This window comes from Ceratosolen solmsi, unplaced genomic scaffold (genome assembly GCF_000503995.2).
Source record: "Ceratosolen solmsi marchali unplaced genomic scaffold, CerSol_1.0 scaffold56, whole genome shotgun sequence".
NCBI classification, from domain to species: domain Eukaryota; kingdom Metazoa; phylum Arthropoda; class Insecta; order Hymenoptera; family Agaonidae; genus Ceratosolen; species Ceratosolen solmsi.
The window spans coordinates 4,028,900-4,038,285 of record NW_011948425.1 but is presented as its reverse complement, the minus strand read 5'-3'; the positions used below and the strand labels follow the sequence as shown (position 1 = coordinate 4,038,285).

The 9,386-nt window shown below is 48.9% G+C and overlaps 1 protein-coding gene across 1 annotated transcript in view; it reads left to right on the top strand.

The window, feature by feature from the left end:
* Positions 1-423: 423 nt before the first annotated feature.
* Blimp-1 (PR domain zinc finger protein 1) overlaps positions 424-9,386 on the top strand; it is a 20,521-nt gene continuing 11,558 nt past the window's right edge. The window contains exon 1 of the mRNA XM_011500380.1: positions 424-762. The gene's annotated coding sequence lies outside the window, so the exon portion shown is untranslated. The remainder of the gene's footprint in view (positions 763-9,386) is intronic.

The window sequence follows — 9,386 nt, the reverse complement described above, 5'->3', positions numbered from 1 at the left end:
CGAGGCAACGCTCTCGCTCCCTCCCTCGCGTCCTCACCCGAATGCCTCCTCACGGTCCCGTCCTCACGTTCCTGCAGTGTCGTGCGTACGTATCGAGGAGACCAAGTTACATAGAGAGGGAGAATGAGATAGAGAGAGATAGAGAGAGATAGAGAGTGTGTGTGTATATGTATGAGCGAGCAGGCAGCGAAGCGAATGAAGGGAGGTGGAGGAGCGCCAAGGAGAAGGCCGAGACTCCACTGGCGCTGCATGTGCCTGGCCATTGCTCATTCTCCCACTCTCTCTCGCTCTCTCTCTCTCTCTATCTTTACCTGTCCGGCGAGCGCTGCCACGGCGGGGACCTTAGCGGCGCGCGCGGGTTGAGTTGGGGGCCCGAGGAAGGCCTCGGCATCGAGCGGCCGCCGATACTCCTCAGTACGAACCACGCGGTCCCCTCGAAAACAGCCGGCCGCGATTGGCTCACCGCATGACCGACAACTGCTGCTATCCACACGTAAACACGCGCACGACTCCGACAAGGACTACGGCCAAGGCAAGGACGTCGAGGATGCCAATGATCCCGGGTCACTGAGCGACCGCGAACGCGCGAACCTCCAGTGCGCAATTTGTTCTTGAGCCTCGTTCTTGTGTGTTCAGCCGGGGCGCGTACGTCGACATCGTCCCCGGAGGGAGCCGACCCTTGAGCGCCGAAGTGATGGGTCGCAAGGACCTGTGAGCGGTCGGGACCAAGGACCTGAGCCGATGCTACAACGTGGAAGGTAGGTAAGTGCTGACGATATCTGGGATCGACCCTTGAGTGATCCTTACCCTGAAACGAACAGGGCGAGGGAGAATGATAATGAGGATGACGAGAGGAATGGGACGTCATACCGGGGCCCAGTGTTTACGATTCGCGTCGCGGTCGATCGATGAACTTGACACGGCGCTTCCTCCTCGATCGCCGTGACGCAATAATACCGGGGCAGTGTGCTATTAAAGGAGCGCCTGGGTCGCGCTGGTTCCGACGGTGCCGCCGTTAGGGCACGCCGGGGAAGGGGAACGTGCGCGAGCTCGCTCGAGCTCGCGCACGCTAAGGTCGAAAAAGGACATTGACCTTGGGAGTGCAGGCCGCGAGGCGCTGCTGACGCGGTCTCGGGCGGCGCCTCTTATCCGTGACTTTATGTCGCCCCGGTGTCGCGGAACTAACGTCGGTCTCGCCTCTCCAGGTGCCAGTGAGGATTCTCGCCTCTGAAAATCGCCGGCTCTACCCGCGGAGGAGGCGATCCGTGCTCGCAAGACCGACTGTCGGCGCCCATTTGACCGCTATGAATGGCTATGAATTATCAATAAGGCTGCGTCCTTGTATTGTTCATTGCATTATTGTAAAGCTACGTTCGCCCTAACATCGAACGAAGCGACTCCCAGGAGATCAGCTAGAGGGGGTCCGGAGACGATTCGGGGGACCTCCGTAACGGATGGGAGTGACGTCCTACGCGACCTAAGGATTCGCACGCAGGGTTTCCTAGTGGGTCTTTCGGGCCCTATTTTTACCCTATGGCGCACGTGATATTATGGGGCCACGCGCCCATGGTAGAGCACCGTTAAACACACGTATTTCCTAATATGACATAACGGTGGTTCCGTTGCTCCAAGCTCCCGACTCCCCCTCTGCATCTAACCGATCGCACTCCGCCTTCTTCTCGTCTTTTCTCCGCTTTGTCCGCGGGAGGAAGTATCCTGCGATTTGAAAGAAAGTCCTCGATTCGAGGACATAATCGCGACTAGTCAACGCCTATCCCAACATTAGCACAATGACGATCTTATCTTCGATGATAAAATATACTGCAGATTTATTTAGCTCTAAGATTACAATTAATCGCGTTTATGCAAGATTCATTACATAGATGAGAATGGAGACTGCTACGTTGTTTTATTACTATTACTATTTACCAATGATATGTACATGTATATGCATTTGCCCATATACGCAAAAATATAAATGAACTCAAGCGAATACACGCGTATGAAAATCCAAACATAAAATTTTTTTTATATAAAAATATATATCGCTTGTGCATTTGCACAATGCACACACACGCGCACACACGCACGAAAGTGCAATTATGATGTAATATGCAATATGCAATTATATATACATATATATGTATATAAATACTCAAATGTATATACAGACGGAGGGAGTTTCATTTACAGAATGTGTAAAATACAAAGTGTCGTAATAGTATTTACGAAGTGAAAAGTAAAAAGAATCATAAGTTTATAGAATGTCCATGTAATAATATTAAATACGACACTTTCTCAATTATTTACGTGAAAATGTCGTTACCCTTGCGAGGGTAGAGCAATTTTTCACAAACCTTTCTCAAGAATGCAAATTGAATTTACACATAAACAAGTGCACTGGAATAATACATCATTACGGGGTATATTATTTCAGATAAATGCAAATAAAATTGTAATATCGTATGGCTAATGGGCGGTTATCGGAATACAAGAATATGTTTCATTCCTAATTACAGGGATAGGATTCGACTGCAATTACGGGCTCGCATCGTACACATTTTAATAGCTATGCCTTTCATTATAACGATAAGAACTTTTCTAACGCACAGATTGCCTACGGAGGTCAGCCTAGCACACGATAATCCAACATCGAGACTTTTTCGCTCTCTCGCTCACTCTCTCTCTCTCTCTCTCTCTCTCTCTCTCTCTATCTATCTCTCTCTCTCTATCTCATAGAAGTCGCGAATCGCGCACCAGCTCCACTTACTTCCTTCTCTACCGTTTTGCATATTGGATTATTGGGAAGGGTTATTGGAGTTCGGCGCTGATGATCGATTGCACGCCGGAGATTTATTAGTGAAAACGGAGTTAAGGAAAGCGAAGAGCGAACGAAAGAGAAGCGAAAATGCCGTTATTCGCAAGCATTGCCCCGGGCTTCGTCGTCCCGTTCGCTCCCTCTCTTCCCTTCTGTTTGTCTCTCTCTCTCTCTCTATCTATCTATCTCTCTCTCTCTCTCTCTCTCTCTTGGTCTCTCTCTCTCTCTCTCTTTCTCTGTCTGTGTTTCACGCGCGCACACGCACGCACGCACACGTACTCTTCCCCCGTCGTTCTTCCTTCGCGCCTCGCTCCTCGTGCTTCTCGCTAACCGAAGCAACGTCCGTGCCTTTCATTCATCTCGGGCTGCAGTTCTGACGACGAATCCTTTGAACTGTTCTCGCGGGATATGTAACTTGGGGTTGGCGGCGATGGGCGCAGGTAAAGCGACCTTGAATGGGACCGATCCTCGTGGACAGTACCGTTTTATTCTTTTTTTTCGTACTTCCGCGCACGCACCCGACAGGACACGCGCGCTCGCGCGTACGAAAAAAAAGTGAATACGAGAATAAGAGAATAAGAAAATAAGAGAATAAGAGAGAGAGAGAGAGAGAGAGAGAGAGAGAGAGAGAGTGAGGGAGACGCATGGCAAGAGCAGGGTGTTTTTATCGAACTAAGATCCTTCTTGTTGTTCTGGTAGACCTTTGTCGATGACGGACGATCGGTTGATCGACGCGACTCATCGACGTGACACGCACGAGTGCGTGTGTGTTTTGGCCGAGTGGCAATTGCCGCGGGTGGGGGAACCGGGGAAGGGGGGGTGGAGGGGGATTTGACGGAGTAGGAGGGCAGGAGAGCAGATGCTGGTCGAGTCGACGATACGTTTCATTTTCCTCGTATCGTACGGTAATTGTAAAAATATATTTTGATTCATCGGTACGGTCTAGCCGTCACGGCGGATATAACTGTTTTCCGAAAGGGAGCTCTTGTTTAAAATTTTTATTTTGCTTGGCGATAATTAGGCGCTCTATGTTTTTCGACCAATTTTTACATTCGGACTCGCATTCGTTAATAAAAACTTTATTCACATATGCAATTAATAATTAACATTTTGCTAATCTGAAGGATAAAATTTAAATTAACTCACTTTCACGTACGAGATATTATATATTCAGCTCATATGTTTTTGCAAGTGAATTGTATGTAATAAAGGCCGACGATCATGGAAATAGTATTAAAAATTCGAATAGTCGTGCAAAAATTGAGGGGAGGTGGACTTTTTGGGAATAGAATAATCTCAAAATTACTCAACACGGATAATGAAATAACAAGAAGAATGTACAGTCATTGTTACTAGAATACTAATAATCGTCATTAGAGTTGACAACGTTCCATTATATCGACATTTATATGATCAGGCGCCATGTAATTTTAAATGTAGGAAAATGTCATGGACAATGAAGTATAAATTAAAATGCCATTGGATAATAAAGGGTTACCTGTATTGAGGGGGTCAAATGAAAGAATAAAAATGAAAAGGGACAGAGTCGCGAGATGAAGCATAAAGGAATCAAATGAAAACGTAAGTTGAGGAGGGATCCACTGACTAAAAGTCTTGAGGTAAGGTTGCCTCCTCGCACCGCTAAGATAACCTAGGACATTGAGGAATCACTCTTGCTTGTATCCGACTGACTTAGCATACGTGAGTGTGGCTCGGTCGCGTCGGCGAAGGCGGCGTTGGCACCGGGGTATGAGGATTTACGGGGTGTGGGACGGAGGTTGGGGGGGGGGTATCAGGTAGGCAGTCAGGCAGGCAGGGCAGGAGAAAACAAGGCAGGGCGCGGTGGGACGGGAGGAGCGTGCGATGACGGACCCAGTGGTCGACGGCCGATAAGAAGTAGACATTTAAATTTGAATCTTAGCTCGTTGTGGCTACATAGGCCCAAGTACGCACACACATACGAGATATTTCATAGCGTTGGCGGCGACTCCCGGGGCAGGAGCGCCGCACAGGTGTGTACAAATGTGACATAACGGTATCGCGTCGCGGCTCGTACGCGCGAGCGAGCGAGCGAGCGAGCGAGAGATAGACTTGAAGAGAAATAGAAAAATTGGGAGATAAACAAATAAATAGATAAATAAATAAATATTTGGGTGTGTGTGTGTGTGTGTATACTATATATTAGTATACATATACTATATATATATATATATATATATATATATATATATAGCGAGAGAGAGAGAGAGAGAGATAGAGAGAGAGAGAGAGAGAGAGAGAGTGAAAAAAATACGGAGAGAGAAGAGGAGGTCCGATTTATTGGAGCGGTCGTTGCACTTCGAGAGGTGAGACGTTAGCACGGGATCGTGAGTATCTCGGGTAGAAAAGATGCGGTTTTCATTAGCTTCCATCCCCGAGTGAGCCGGGGTAGGATCGTCGGTACCGTAACAAGGATCGGGCCGTGCGATTACAGTGCAGTTAGCGCAAACTCTTTTCCGATATGGCCCTGAGTTCAGGCCCGAATACCGAGGAGTTGACAATGGCTGCCCCCGGGGGCACTGGGAGCAGCGCCAGCTACGGCGGCGGGAGCACGAGGCGAACGGGTGCCAGGAGTCAACGACCGTTCTACATTGACTCGTGGCCCCGTGCCTCCTCGCACGCGAATGCCAACCGAAGCCAGCTTGGGCCGATCGCCGGGCCCATCGCGTCGATCGTTTCGCTTTTCCCGGGTCTATCGGCCATCGGGCCCACAGTCAATCCCGGGCTTCCGTCACGCCCAGCCAGGGGATCCCGGCGACTCGCTCTCTCTCTCCATGATCTCGAGGCGATCGGTGCCCCAGCCACGAATATTCGCCAGGGCGCGTTCACCCCCCCCCCCTCTCTCTCTCTCTCTCTCTCTCTCTCTCCCTCCCTCTCTTTCTCTTTCTCCTTCTTCTATCTATCTTTCTCGCCTATACTCGAAAAATTGGAGACGAAATTTCGCGTTCGTGCGCGCGACTGACTTTGACATCGCTGACTCCCCGTCGCTCTCGGAACGCAAGCGACTCCCATAATTTTTCACCTCGAAACCTGATTCCCCAGCCTCGGTCGGTCTGTTCGTCAAAATGTCTCGACCACCTCGCACCATCTCGACAAATAGCCTGCCCAGCCCGGCCCGGCGGACCTCTTCCTCCTCCGCCCCCTCGCCGACCAGCCCCAAGCATCTCGTAGCACTCGTGCCACGACGAGGTCACCTGTGCGCGTGCACGCGTCATTGGATATTCGGGGCCCGGCCGAGTGCGACATTATTTGTGCGCTAAATGGGCGAACCTCGGCACCTTGGCGGAACCGTGCCGATCAAGTTCAAGCTCGCGCGAGTTCAACGTGCGCGCATTATATAAGGTGAAAGGCCGACTCTGGCATTGACATTGGCCGCGGTGAAGGCAGCCAGCCGCGGCTCTTAACGACTCAATGCGGAAACGATGTACGGGCCGCGCAAGCGCTTACGCAAGTCCCTACCTAGCTAAACTGTGCTGGGGATTTGAGTGACGGTGGCCGGGAGAGGGGGACGATGGTGGGGAGAGAGGATAGAGTAGGATCCCTAATTATTTAGGCGATCGCGGGTCCCTTTGAATCTCGTGGCTCGTCCTCGCGGACACGGATGAGCCGCGGCAGCGAGAATTCTCGAGATCGCGGAGCGTTCCGTGCGTGAGATTGCGTGCGCGTAATCCATTGGAAAATGGGACACGCAAATTTTCAATGTGCCCGGCAGCACGCTTTATCAGGGCGCTTTTCCGTTACGAAAATTGACGGATACCGTAAATTGCAGAGGCTCGCGATTTAAGGTTCGCCGTTAATGGGGCCTTTCGAGGACGGCTGGCCAAAGGCTTTGCCACGACGCCAAGTTTCACGCGCAAGTTATCCAGAACGCGCAGACTTGCGTGTATTTGAAGTAGGTGAGAAAGTAAACGGGAAGTAAGTCCGATTCGCGCTTAGTGGAGCTGAGAGACACGAGGCTCGGTAAGCCTTACGACGCGCGAGCATTATGAAATCCAGTGTCGTTATATCCTTGGACATAACATGGAGCGGCATGCCGTGAGGGGGGGGGGTGGTGGTGAATAAAGAGTCTCATACACGATTCATCGAGTCGAATCTCCGACATTGAACGACACGAGCTGCGATAATTATTGCCGAGGTGATATTTGGGTGTCCGCGGAGCCCGTAAGCATCGGCTTGACGAGAGCAGAAATATAAAATCTTGCGTCGATAAATAGGCGCTGATAAGTCCTTACTCGCACCGATCGTTCGTTCGCCCGTTAATAACGAGGCTGCGCATCGTGAGACGTGCGATTTTCGCCGGACCGTTTGCCCCAGACGTTTAAACTTTCTTTACCTCACGCTGACGAAACTAGCGCACACAATCGACGCGCAGAACAAAACAAGTGCGAGCGCTCGGCCAAAATGAAAAATCTCCCAACGTCATTCGCGACAGCGATTCGAACGTGCCGATGAGCAAGTTCGCTACTTCCACTAGCCATCTAGAAAAGTTCTCGCTCTACATACGGGGCTTCGCTCCTTCATTTTCTCTCCGCGCGCATTGAAATTAAACGAAAGTCGAATCATCAATAGGTCAGTACACGAATGTCGCCAGGATGCGTGTGTAGGCAAATCGCCGCGAGTCTTGGTCGACGGGAAAACAAGAGAGGGATGGTGGGAAGGAAAGGAGAGCTTCGACTCTCGAGAAGGAGAGGACGATGATCAGATTAATGCTGCTGATGATATTAAATAAGGTGAGAGAGGGATGTTAGATGATTATGAGAGGGTTAGATGAGGAAACAGAGACATAAGAGAGAGTAAGATAGAAAGAAAGCGAGAGAGAGAGAGAGAGAGAGAGAGAGGAACTAGCGAGGCGCGCGTCACTAGTAATGGGAAAGGATGCCGCGTGCCGGTTAAATAAAGTGTGCTATTACAAAATGGGTTATGCAGCGCAAGAGAGCCGTGGGTTCGCCGACCTCGGAGCTCGTGGCGAACGGCGAGCAATGCGAAATGACGCGGCGGACCGTATGCGCGCCCCCACCACTAGCGCCGATGTACGACGGCTCGTTGAGACCGATCACTTGTTAACGTCGACGTCAAAGCCGACGCTCCGCCACAAGAGCGCGTTGTTACGTTATCGCCGGCCACCTGAAATACTTTCCTTGCTGCTCGACTTTGAAAAATGAGGCCGCCATTTGATTTCGCGCCGGAGAAATCAAACCTCCCGATCTTCCCGACCATTTCAGCGAGATGCATCATTGCCTCCTCCTCCCATCCCTCATTCCACCAGCCCCCATCCCCCCTCGCCACGCCCCGGGCATATATTTCGATTTTACTGCCCGATAATAACGACTCCTCTTTTAATATATCATTTGATAATGGTAATTTTACCATGGAAATACGGAGCGTGACTTTATTTTTTGCCTTCCTAACGGTTATATTTTAATCGCTCCTTTTTGGACTCGCGCCAACGTATTCAAGGATAAAACGACGACTAATAATTGCAAATTAATGCTTACGATATCTTATACGATCCGATATCGCTTCTTTTTATATTATATCAACTTCCATTCCAATTCGCAGTCTCTCTCCACATTACAAAGGATAATACAACGCGTCCTTTCGAATAATGTCAATGTAGAGTTGTTTGGCTAATCTAAGGCCAAATTCGAATAGTTTTTACCGATACTTTTCTCCTCAAGCTACCATCAATCAGTTCTTTTTTTTTCGCTAATTTATAATTTCTATTTAAAGTCTTGAGATTAGTTCTATCGAAGCAAATGATTTTTTGTCTTTTTATCTTCTTTCTCGTCACAAAGACTCCTCAGGTCGTGTATCTATTAGTTTCTCGTTTAGGCGAACTGGAGTATTAAGACGCGCGAGAATAGTTCATTGTCCGCTGCTAATCCACTAAATATTCGTATAGCGAGGATAAATAAGAAGAAGAAGAAGAAGAGACAGAGATAGATAGATAGATAGATAGAGAGAGAGAGAGAGAGAGAGAGAGAGAGAGACGAAGAATTAGGAATTTCGAATGGCCTTACACGTTACAGACTAGCGCACATGTCGTAAATGGTAATCGCTTAAAACTTGATCTTGAGAAAAGTTGTACGCGAAATCGATTATGGATCTTTGAATTATACTATCCTATCTTAGCGCTCCTTCATCATCGCCATTCAGGATTATCGAAAAATACTCGAAAGATTCCAATTGGAAAGGGGAATTTTGGCTCTGATGCCGCTCGGTAAGCTAATATCACTGGCATTTTTATAATTATCGAAAGAAGATTCGACAGCTTTCGAATTGTCAGAGATATGCAGAAAATGGGGTGAATGGGATGGGGAGGGTCAGAGAAGGGAAAGGGGGAATAAAAAATAAAAACCTCCTCATACGAAGCGTCAACCTCGCTAATTGATAGTCATGGTCTTTGTAGGGCGAAGTCTTATCTCTTTATATCTTGTCTTAGTCGGTCGAAGCGCGAATTAGGTTCTTCGTACAGTCGATTTTCAAGATTGCTTGAAGATCTTCTCAAATAGATCGCCGTCGTCGTGTA